This window comes from Cupressus sempervirens, chromosome 8 (assembly GCF_028749045.1).
Source record: "Cupressus sempervirens isolate cs-2001-9-10 chromosome 8, ASM2874904v1, whole genome shotgun sequence".
Classification (NCBI taxonomy): domain Eukaryota; kingdom Viridiplantae; phylum Streptophyta; class Pinopsida; order Cupressales; family Cupressaceae; genus Cupressus; species Cupressus sempervirens.
The window spans coordinates 552,949,722-552,963,136 of record NC_143125.1 but is presented as its reverse complement, the minus strand read 5'-3'; positions in this window follow the sequence as shown (position 1 = coordinate 552,963,136).

Genomic DNA, 13,415 nt, shown 5'->3' with positions numbered 1-13,415 from the left:
TAATTTTAAATATTTTTAGTCACTAATTTTATATTTTAGTTTTAAATAAGATCATTATTTGTTATTAAAATATGTTTATAATTCATTATTGTTCCATTTAAATGAATGGAATAGAACAACTTTGTAACTCTTAAATTATTTTAGAATTTCACATGGTAAAATCTAATATAAATATTGATAATCTTTATAAATCAAATTAACAATAGTTATCAATAAAAAAAGACTATTCATAAAGGGCAAAAAATGAGCAACATGTCCATAAACTAGTCATGCTAAATAGTTTACTTTCTCCAAAACCAAAAAGGTACATTCAGTACTTTCCAACATTTTCCCACCGTGTAGGATCCACAACATTAAAAATATTATAGAGATAATCAATTAAATTGACTGTCATTAGTAGTCTAGTACCCTTGTGGTGAAGATTCGTATGACTGATTTCCTTATTTTTTCCCTCTACATAAGTAACTATTGCGCTTTTCCAAAGAGGTTCCACTTAAGTGGTCGTTCAGAAAACTTTATGTCATATTCATGTAGTGGCATAAATCACGAGTTTTGAAAAAATATGGAAGGATGATGAAGCGTGTTGCTTTACAAGATGCGAAACTGAAGTGATGTTTAGTTTCTACCATTGCTGACGACAGGTTGATCAACGGTAGAAAGCAAAACAAAACATGAAGTCTCTTTTATCCAACTTTTATTTTTTGATAAATCATGTCATTCTCGCACAATAGATTTAGGTAGCAATTTGTGAATATTAACTTTCGATTTTAAATTTGTCATTTAAATATTTTTCAACGATTAATGTTCACCTTTTAGATGTAATGATAATATTTTAAATATAATTATTAGTTCTTGCCATGGTAGGATACTATTGCATCCATTAGATGCCATATTAGTTGTTATAACTTTTTAACTAGTCAATGAGAGTCAAGAATTTTTAACACATATGTCTATCAACTATAGTTTAAAATTTTCCATCTATTTAAATGATTTAAACAAAATAATATATCTCTTCTTTGATTGGCTTAGAGCAAAAATAGTAAGAAGTAAAATTAATTTTCTTCATAGAAAATTAGCATATTTTGTACACTCTACTTTTCATACATTAATTATAGCTTATGTCATCTTTGCATTAATTATTCATACAAATCTTCTTTTATCATAGAAAATCAATTTTACAACTATTTTAAACATAAAGTAATTATATCAATGACATGACATGTTGACTATTTTCTTTATATAAGAAATAAAACTTAAATCTTAATATTTTTCAATATAGTTTTTATTTTATTTTTAGTATTTTATATTATTATGTTCGATTTTCTATTTTACTTTTTCAATTATTGACTGTGAACTAGAATACTTATATAAATATTTAATCACAATAATTTAATATAAATATATGAAATTTTATTTTTTTCACAATTATTTATTTATTAAAGTTTATTTAAGAACATTATAAAAACTTGAATTTGGTGCTATTGAATTTGGTGCTAATATACTAGGGCACCATCTTATCTCAAGTTAGATTTTCTATCTAATGCCAATAAGCTATTTTACACTATTCAAACCATAGCAAGTAATTATCAATGTTTCAATGGGAACATTGCTTCTTCTATTTTGTTTAAACTAAAAATTCAAATGGCAGGAACTATGATGCTTGTGTCACTTGTTTTAAATAAATTTTGAAGAATATATATATAATGTTAGCCTTTTAGATATAATTAATATAACTATTATCAATATTTTAAAAAGAATTATTTTAAATAAATTTTGAATATTATACATACACACACATTTTTCAATTAAATAAATTTAAAATAATAATAAAGTTAGTAGTTGTGATATAGATAATGTTTTGTATAATATTATAAAGGTACTTAGTGAGTTTCATAACTAATATGTGTGTGTATGTGTGTGTGTGTGTACACATGTCTACTTGATGCTACATGACTTCATAGAAAATTCCACCTTTTTAATTTCATTACACTTTTGAAGATATTTCAATATTCTATCTTATGCTAGTTACATAAACATTATTCTCACTCTATTTTAAAATTTAGACATTGCTCTTTCTTTTCCTACACCAACCTCTATAATGTTGGATTTTAAATATATATTCCTTTTCCTATTCTAATTTTTCTTCAAACATAGAGGTATAAATGAAAAATAAGAAATATCTCTTGAAAGTACTAGCACTCTCATAAATGACATCTTTAATTCATCATATATGTATGCATGCTTTGTGTTTTCATATATACATGTACATGTGAAAAATTTCATGAAAGTAGTGGTACCTTAATAATGTTATCGTTATTTCATTAATATTCTATATATATATAATATTTCTCAAAAACTATAACATTCTAATTATTGCTGTCCTAATTTCATGAAAAGAAATTTCTAAGGGTCTATTTGGTAGTGGGAATACAAGCAGAATAGGCATATGTAAATTCTTAAAATTTTGAATTTTTTGTTTCAATGCACCAAATCGGAATTGGAATAGGAATAAAGTAGGAACATGTATTCCAATTTGGGTCCAAAAATGAGCATTTATTATTCCACCAAAATAGGTGGAATTGGAATACGTATTCCTATTCCAATTTTATTTATTTTAGAAAACATAAATTTTTGAGTCCGTCAATTCTCTATTAATTTTGTTTGGACCAAACAAGAATAGGAATACGTATCCCCATTTTCTATTCGAAAATAAGTATTTCAGAATACATATTCCTATTCCCACTAAAATCATTATTTTCTATCACAAGGTAAAACACTTTTAAAAATGAATATCTTTATTCAACTTGTAACCAAGTGATAGAATAATTGTAGCGTGCATCTATGAAATGACATACATCATACTAATGCAGCTTTTGGGCGAACTGCATCATCCTTCGCTTCATGGCACAAGGACACACACATAGAATAACCCAGACTGAAGGGACACACAGAGAATAACCCACACCCCACACCGAGACTTATGAATGGATATTTCTTAACAGAAAACGCAACAAACAGAATTTTCTACATTTTTCTGACAGCTGATCTTACCAAGAAGAAATTAGTGTCGCCTCAACTCTCAAAAAATACCTAAAATATAGACTGGTGGTTACTGAGCTGGAGCAAGAGATACTTTCCACCGATTAGAAAAAAGAAAAGAAAACAGCCAAACAGAAGCTTTGTACATTTATTGACTCACAAATTGCACTTCTCTCCAAATCACGCGCGAGAATCAGGCGCTAAAAGAAAACTATTCAACGCTGCCCCTTCCTGCGCAGCCATGTTGCCTCTGAGCAATTCCATGATTTTTCTTGCCTTTCCTGTAGTATAAAGTGCTTTGGCAATCTTTCTCTCATTATTTTTTAATGCCCATTTCCTGCAATTGAGCAGGAGGAGAAGCTGAATCTGCTCTAGGCATTTGCTTATTATATCGGCCAAGCAGCTCTGCAATTCCATCAGTAGATCGTTCACATCTGTTCCATCATCGCACTGAAGGCTGTTACATAACTTGTACACGGCACTGCCCCACTCTTCTGCCTTCCAGTCTGTCGAGTCGCTGCCCGTCCATCCCTTTGAAGGGCCCCCTGTTGTCTCCCCGCTTTCGAACCCAAATTCCCTTTTAAGGTCCTCTAATGCTGCAACCACACTGCGAGGAGGTGTTGCTTCTTTGGAATTGCTTGTACTCTTCCTTCGCACCGCACCAAAGTACTTGTCTGCTGCTTCGCTGGTGATTTCATCGACCGCTTCTCTGGTTGTCTTGTCGGCTCTTATATCCGCCCTGTCAACGAAATCAATGATTTCCCATGCCTCAGAATATGCCTTTAAACAATCTCTTCTCACACTTGGAGGGACAGACCCAGAAGTGGAAGCTCGTTCCTTGTCAGTCTCAGCAAATTTTGTAGAGAGATGAACAATGATGCTCAGCAAAGACACTGCTGTCATTTTCCATTGTTTTGTACTCGCATCTGTCAACTGCTCTTTTTGAGCTTGCCTTCTCTGGCACAGATACTTCAATCCTGGCTGCGGCTTACTTGGATCCAAACACCCCAACCCTAGACCGCTACCAGTTCTCTTGGTACCCACAAAGTCTACCAAATGTTCACAGTTCCGTTCACCGTTTCCTCTGCCTTGCAAAATGAGCTTTTTGGCTAATGGAATGGAGTCGCTGTTTGATAACCACAGGCTCCTTGAACTCTCCCCTAACATCTTCACACCCTCCAATATTTCTCTGTAATACATAGAATAGTCCCCTTTCAGCCTTTTTGATAATATTGAGGACAGCAACTTACCAGTCAACGGGTTGTGGAAGAGTAACTTAGATCCTTTCAAACAGGCTTTGCTGAATGAAACCGCGAAAAGCTGGACCCAAATCACTGGATAAACCAAATACTTATTCAGCGTGAGCTTTGTCGACTGATTCACAACCAGCTTGGTAACTTTGCCCTGAAGCAATTGTGCCTGCTGCGGCTGCGTATCATCCACCTCCTGCATCTCTCTTAAGTGTCTTGTCCAGAAATCCTCAATCTTACAACATTTGCTCTCATTTCCGTAATAAGCCACTGCTGTAGTCCACCTCCACAAGATCATGAACCATCCTATCAAGATGAATACGCATTGCATCATGGTTATACTAAACCTTAGCTTATCAAGTGGAGTGCATATCAGCAGTTTGGGACTATTCCAGACCCCTGCTAGGATTGTAATAGCAATTTGAACTGTGACTATGGTTGAAGCGGCGGAGGCCAAGGCTGACCTTGCAATGACATAGTCAAGAGAGTAGGCGCGAGCAACAATCCACGCTTGCAGCACTGAGTCTTCCACTCTCTGCCAACATTCTTGACAGTGAGAGGGACAATGATCCTCCTCCTCTTTTCTCTCCCCCAGTTCTTTGTAATTCTGATGATCCTCTTCCACCTGTACCTTCACAATTAACGGAATCTTCTTTGCCACGATGCGCTCAACGCCCCTGCCAGCAATATTAGAGCAGGCGAGGAGGAGGAGGAGCAAAACAAAGGAGGAGAACATTAGCCCGGCCAATATATAGTAGAGAGTAATGTTAGTACCTTGCTGTCTGGGCCACAGACTCTTCAGAATTTCTCCCGCAGACTTGGGATTTATGAAATACAACTCAGATATTACATGAAGAAAGACAGTTATTGCCAAAGACGTGATCTTACCCCAGAAATCCTCAGCACCGGGATTCGCCATTGCGGGCATCAAATAACCAATGACAATACACAGCATTATTCGACTCGTGTGGATCATCCAAAACTCGACCAATAAAATGTCCCTCTTCTGCCAGTTCAATGGTTGGCCCTGAGTACTGATCAAGTTTAACAATTCGATTGTCAAAGCGCTGAGGACAAGAAAATCACCGGGAATCCAATGTGCTCTAATCTTCAAACCCGTCAGCCCATCCCTCAAAATGAGGAGAGTAAATAAAATAACTGACGACACCAGTAAGACTACAGTCAGAACTTGAATGGACTGAACACAATCTTGCTTGGACGCCATGATCACATCACAACTTTTCGATTCAAAGACCTTAGTGCAGTTTACTGGTGCCATGGTTCAGCACACTCGCACTCACTGATCGATGCTCTTTACCCGGTCTAAGCTAAAATAGTATATCAGCGGTGTGGGGACTGAAATTGAAACCGGGCGCCACTCTCCTTTACTTTCTAAACCTACTACGCCAGAGCATTATTGGGGTGGTTCTAAACCTCCTTTTTGAGTAAGGGTCATTTTGTGAATTTTTATCATTGGTTTTTATTAAGCCGAATGATATCTGCGTAGATGTTAAAAAGTTTTAACGGCACATTTCAGCTTGCATATCATCTTCCAACACTCTTATTGCGCCTATCAATCTTTCAAATTCCTAGTATCCAATGCGAAAGATAAATAAATAAATTGCTTCCTCTTTCAAATAATTACAAATTGGACAAGAAATCAATAATTACAAATTGGACAAGAAATCTTAAGCTTTGAAATTTTGATATTTAAATCTCAAATCAAACGAAGATAAAACACAATTGAAGTATTAATAAATTTAACTTCCTAGAACTGAGAAGCTTTGTGCATCATAATACTTTTCAATATCACCGAAAGTGGGAGTTTTCCGCTTGGATTTGATGTCGCATCCTTAATTTCCATAAGAAAATAGGACACTTGCTCTAGACCAAGTAATCAGACTTTCTTAAGTTGATCTTTTTCCCATTTAAAAACCATTTACTTGTTTTCGTATTATAACTTTTAATTATAGAATTTAATATAATTAAAGACATCTGAAATGTTTATTTTTTATATACAGTGGTATTTCTTCTAACATGCTAAAGTTTCATTTCCCTTAATTTCTGCCTATTTTATTGGCATGCACATCTTTCCTTGTATTTATACGTAGGTTTTAGATTATAAGTCCACAAGTTTGACTATTCTTATTAGCCAATTTAGTATCTTCTTTTTGGAGAATATATTACCTTCATGTAAAGATTGTATTCTGGAATAAACTTGTTTCAAAATACAAATGTTTTTGTTACGCAAATGCAAAATAGAATCTCAAATTTAGTTTCACATTATTAGAGAAAATAAGTACTAGATTATTAAATTAATTAAAATATGTTCTAAAATTTACTTTAAGGATTTTATGTCATACAGTTAGAGTAGAATGATAATTTTAAAAAATTATATGGTATGTTGTTAGTATTTTCTTTCAACACACTCATTTTATGAATCGTTTGGAGTTATATATGTTAGTCTACATATCCCATTTGTTATATGCTAAATCTGAAATAGATCAGAATATTTGTAGTATATTTAAACTTTACAATTTATTTTTAAATTTATTTTTACTTAGCATTCTAAATTGTGAAGTGTACTTTGAAAATTTAATTGATTTCTAATTGATTTTTAAAATGAATAACAAATTAATACAATTAAATAACACATTACCATTCATTGTACTTTCATTACAACTTTAATTTTTTTAAATTTTAAATTTCTTTTACTTATATTCTAAATTCTAAAGTGTGCAATTTAACAAATAATTTTTTTTTAATTAAATAAAAAAATAATAGAATTAAATTAAAAAATTATTACTATTTCATTTTAATATGATTATATATATATTTAATTGTTATATATTAGTATGCATCTATTTTATTTATATTTTTTTTTATTATATAGCGAAAAAGTATACACTTATAATAGTTTTAATAAAATAGGTTTTAAATTACATTTTGAATTTCTTATAAATTATCTTAATAATATTCTCCATAGTTATTTACATTTTAAAATTTCAATTATTCTTTATAATTTTAAAAAAATATTTCTTTAAAAAATTAATTGTATTATAATATGTGAACTAATTTAAAACTATACATTATATGAACATTTCAGTAAATATTATTAATTTGTATGTGACATAAATAAATAATATAATTATTATAAATGAATAGTATAGTGTAATTTTATTTTAAACTATGTAATTTTTGTAAATAATTGCAAAAGTGGTAGGAACCATTACTGATTTAACTATGTCACCTTTATTTACAATTAAGAGAATATATTACCTTCCTTTAAAGATTATATTCTAGAATAAACTTGTTTCAAAATACAAATGTTTTTGTTACACAAATGCAAAATAGAATCTCAAATTTAGTTTCACATTATTAGAGAAAATAAGTACTCGATTATTAAATTAATTAAAATATGTTCTAAAACTTACTTTCAGGATTTTATGTCATGGAGTTAGAGTGGAATAATAATTTTTAAAAATTATATAGTATGTTTTTAGTATTTTCTTCCAACACACTCATTTTATGGATCGTTTGGAGTTATATATGTTAGTCTATATATCCCATTTGTTCTATTCTAAATTTGAAATAGATTCGAATATTTGTAGTATATTTAAACTTTACATTTTATTTTTAAATTTTTTTACTTAGCATTCTAAATTGTGAAGTATACTTTGAAAATTTAATTCATTTCTAATTGATTTTTTAAATGAATAAAAAATTAATACAATTAAATAACACATTATCATTCATTGTACTTTCATTACAACTTTAATTTTTTTTAAAATTTAAATTTCTTTTACTTATATTCTAAATTCTGAAGTGTGCAATTTAATAAATAAATTTATTTTGTACTTTTTTATTAAATAAAAAGTTAATAGAATTAAATTAAAAAATTATTACTATTTCATTTTAATATGATTCTATATATATTTAATTGTTATATATTAGTATGAATCTATTATATTTATATATATTTTTATTATATAGCAAAAAAGTATACATTTATAATAATTTTAATAAAATATGTTTTAAATTACATTTTGAATTTCTTATAAATTATCTTAATAAAATTGTCCATAGTTATTTACATTTTAAAATTTCAATTATTCTTTAAAATTTTAAAAAATATTTCACTAAAAAATAAATTATATTATAATATGTGAACTAATTTAAAACTATACATTATATGAACATTTAAGTAAATATTATTAATTTGTATGTGACATAAGTAAATAATATAATTATTATAAATGAATAGTATGTGTAATTTTATTTTAAACTATTTAATTTTTGTAAATAATTGCAAAAGTGGTAGGAACCATTATTGATTTAACTATGTCACCTTTATTTACAATTAAGAAAGTATACTACCTTCCTTTAAATATTGTATTCTAGAATAAACTTGTTTCAAAATACAAATGTTTTTGTTATGCAAATGTAAAGTAGAATCTCAAATTTAGTTTCACATTATTAGAGAAAATAAGTATTAGATTGTTAAATTAATTAAAATATGTTCTAAAACTTACTTTCAGAATTTTATGTCATGGAGTTAGAGTAGAATAATAATTTAAAAAAATTATATGGTATGTTTTTAGCATTTTCTTTCAACACACTCATTTTATGGATCATTTGGAGTTATATATATTAGTCTACATATCCCATTTTCTCTATGCTAAATCTCAGATAGATTCAAATATTTGAATTATATTTAAACTTTACATTTTTTTTAAAATTTTTTTTTTTACTTAGCATTCTAAATTGTGAAGCGTACTTTGAAATTTAATTCATTTCTAATTGATTTTTTAAATGAATAAAAAATTAATACAATTAAATAACACATTATCATTCATTGTACTTTCATTACAACTTTAATTTTTTTAAAAATTTAAATTTCTTTTACTTATATTCTAAATTCTGAAGTGTGCAATTTAATAAATAAATTTATTTTGTACTTTTTTATTAAATAAAAAGTTAATAGAATTAAATTAAAAAATTATTACTATTTCATTTTAATATGATTCTATATATATTTAATTGTTATATATTAGTATGAATCTATTATATTTATATATATTTTTATTATATAGCAAAAAAGTATACATTTATAATAATTTTAATAAAATAGGTTTTAAATTACATTTTGAATTTCTTATAAATTATCTTAATAAAATTATCCATAGTTATTTACATTTTAAAATTTCAATTATTCTTTAAAATTTTAAAAAATATTTCGTTAAAAAATAAATTATATTATAATATGTGAACTAATTTAAAACTATACATTATATGAACATTTAAATAAATATTATTAATTTGTATGTGACATAAATAAATAATATAATTATTATAAATGAATAGTATAGTGTAATTTTATTTTAAACTATTTAATTTTTGTATATAATTACAAAAGTGGTAGGAACCATTACTGATTTAACTATGTCACATTTATTTACAATTATTAATTATTTTGTAAAAAATAAATTTTATTCTTTATTATATTATAGTAAATTAAGTAATTTTAAACTATATATTATATATAAATTTCAACACATATTTAAAAATAATTATTATTTGAGTATATAACCATCATTTCAAATCAATTAATATAAAGTATAAAATGATTTCAAAATATACCTTACAATTTATTGTAAAGATATACATTATATAATACATTGTTATACAAATTAAATATAGTAACTCTATATATCTATAAATTAATTTTTTAATTAAAAAATTTATATAAAAAAACATAAAACTAGACTTCATAATTTTGAACACGATAGGGTTAATTTTATTTATTAATATTTCAAACTGGATAGTTTTCATCATGTTTATTGACATTTTTTCATGTTGCTTTCCTATTTGTTTAGGTTACTATGTCGACACCTACAACCTCCTTCAATTCCAACCATACACTGACCATAAACTTGACCGATGAAGGAACCACAATTACTGTAAGTTATCATTTAATCTTTAAAATTATAATCTCCATATGCATGTCAATTGTAATTTCATTGAATTGTTTCCTTAAAACTTTAATATTCTTATATGTAATAGTATTTTCCATATGCATGGCTATGTCACTAAGTTTTGATGTCTTTGGTCTTCAATATCAAATACTCTATAGGATACAATGTCAAATGAGGTGTCAAATGAGGTCAGATCTATTCCTACAAATGAAACTGGGATGAATAATCTAGTGAATTTCCATTCACGTTATTTCAAAATTGCACTTACAACTTAAATAAATTTACTTCAAGTTCTCGTTTACCTATTTTGGGCACCTATATTTAAGCATCAATTTGAAATGTCTTCCCTCTTATCATTATTTCTCAATATATATTGATGTGACTAACATGCAAATAATTAAATCAATTTATATGTAATGAACACTTTTGTTGTAGACCTATTATGCTAATTATATAAATATTCAAATCATTTTTTTAAAAAACTATAGTTTACTGCTCTAGGAAATTAAAATGGAAGAAATATTGACCACCAATGCTATCTGATCCATCAATATTGGAGATCTGGTTTCAAATCCAATCCTTCAAATCTTATCTTTCAAGAGGATCATTGTTTTTGAAGATGACAAGGATTGATACAAGATCGTGTTATCAGATGGTGATTATATGCAATTAGCAATTTTTCCAGAGAAATTGAATGACCTTTTTTTCTCAAACACACTAAAAATACAATCTGTAGTGGCATTGACTAATTATATTTCTCGAGCCACGGGAGATTCCAGGTAGTCATTAAAATTTTCATACTTCACTGCTATACACATTTACATTAATTTATATCTAAAAATGATTACTAATTCTATCACATTTAAACTTGATCAATTAGGACCATCATCATCTTCAGCCTTTAAATCATCCATAGAGACTTGAATATCATCGGGAGACCCAAGTACCTATACAAGTCTCAAGAGAAGCAAATGGTGGAAGACAAAAAACTTGTTTCACCAAACAAGAGAATCAAATTTGGCATCCACACATCTCGCAAGGAACTACCACTACCTGAGAGTATCAACCCCATAAAGGATTTAAATCCATATCAAACAAGATGGACAATCAAAGGGAGGGTCACAAAAAAAAAGGAAATAAGATAATTTAACAACCAAAGAGGTAGTGGCCAAGTCTTCAGTTTTGACATTTTAGACAGTGAAGGCACAAAAACTCGGATTGTTTGCTTTAATGACATTGCAGAATTGCACTATGATAGAGTTCACATTGGTGGCTTGTATACTATTTCAAAAGGTTCATTAAAGCAAGAAAACAATATATACAACAAGTTGAATAGCAAGATGGAAATAACTCTTGACCATTCATCAATACTGAAATGTTGTAATGATGAATTAGCTGGTGGAACTATTCAATACAATTTTAATATAATAAATGACATTGCCAACATTAGCAACAATACTCTGATTGATATTATTGGTATTGTAGTTTATGTTGGAGATATATGAACAGTACAACAAAAGAATGCAACTAAGGTTGATCGTAGAACAATTAGGTTAATGGATTTCTCACTAGCATCCATTGATGTCAACTTGTGGGGGTTGATTTGTGTCAAAGATGGTGATCCCATCAAAACATTAAAGGCTACTAAACAACATGTTGTCATTGCTATAAGGAATGGGCATGTTTCAAAATTCAAAAGAAAGGTTATCAATACTACAATAGCAACATTAATAACAATTGAACCATCCATACCTAAAGCTGATGCACTACGATCCATGATGGAAGGAAAAGAAATTGACATTCCTTCATTGTTGTCATTTTCTACAGATACCAATACAGCAAATACTACCCATACAATTCTGTTTTCCTTGCAACAATGCACTATAATGAAGGGTCCCTTGTACACTACAATAAAAGAAATAGTCAAGTTCATGAGGCAAGATGGATTTTGTTATCCATCTTGCCCAATAGAAGTGAATGTCAAAGAATGCAAGAAAAAATGTGTTGAAAATGATGACAACACATGGTTTTGTTCTAAATGCCAAAAGAATATTCCTGATTGCAAGTACAGGTACCTCTTGTAAATAAATCCCCAAGATCATACAACTAATATTTGGGGTGTTGCTTTTGATGAAGTAGCAGAGTTTCTATTACACATGTCTACCACAGAACCATACATGGTACAATATGACACCCAAGCTATTGTAGATCCTAAAGACATCATCAAAGCTCAATTTTTCAATAAGCTTAGATTTTCCATTTTGATTACAACTGAAATCTAAAACTCTGAAGAAATATTTAAAACAACAATCTTGAAGGCTACAAAATTAGACTTGAGGGCTGAAAGTGAATATTTGATTGCTCAAATTGTAGATATTGGAGCTTCAAAATAATGTATTACCAACCATTTCTATGCATGCAGTACCAAGTCCTTAAAGAAATCATAAATAAAGTACACTTGTACTATTTTTTTTAAAGTTATATTTCATAGAATAATGTATTCCATATGAAAGTTACTATTACTTGGTTTTAAAATTTTGCCACTTTTAAATAAATTCATTGTATAAACGCTTTTCAATTTACCTAGCTATGTCTCATTTCAAAATGTTTATCTATTTCTCATTACTATCACTTCACTTTGAATTTTAATTTCTTACAAATAGATTTATACTCAATATTGAATTCTATAAGTTCTTTATTTAAATATTTATTTAAAATTACATTATATATACTATTTTTCATTTATTTCTGAAAAAAAAAAGATTTCATATGTGTTGAAATAACAATGCCTTAATCTATAGATTTTGATTACTATATTTAAATTTTCTATGGTTTTCAAGATTACTACTTTTGATATTAGTGACAAAATATGTATTTCTTAATACTAACCATGTCTTCAAACAATGCAGCTCACTCTTACTGATTTTGAAATAAAAAAGAGGAAAACAAGCGAGAAAAATAAAAAATATTACAATCGCCACAAAGAGGAAATTTCAGCAAGACGTAGCCTTCAAAGGGTACACCAAAAGTCCACTATAGAGAAACAAATATAACTTCAAATTTCACAATCCATACCATCATCAAATAATAAAAGAGACTTCACACAATGTCAAACAAAAACCATTGAACATTGTTTTGCATCATCAATAAA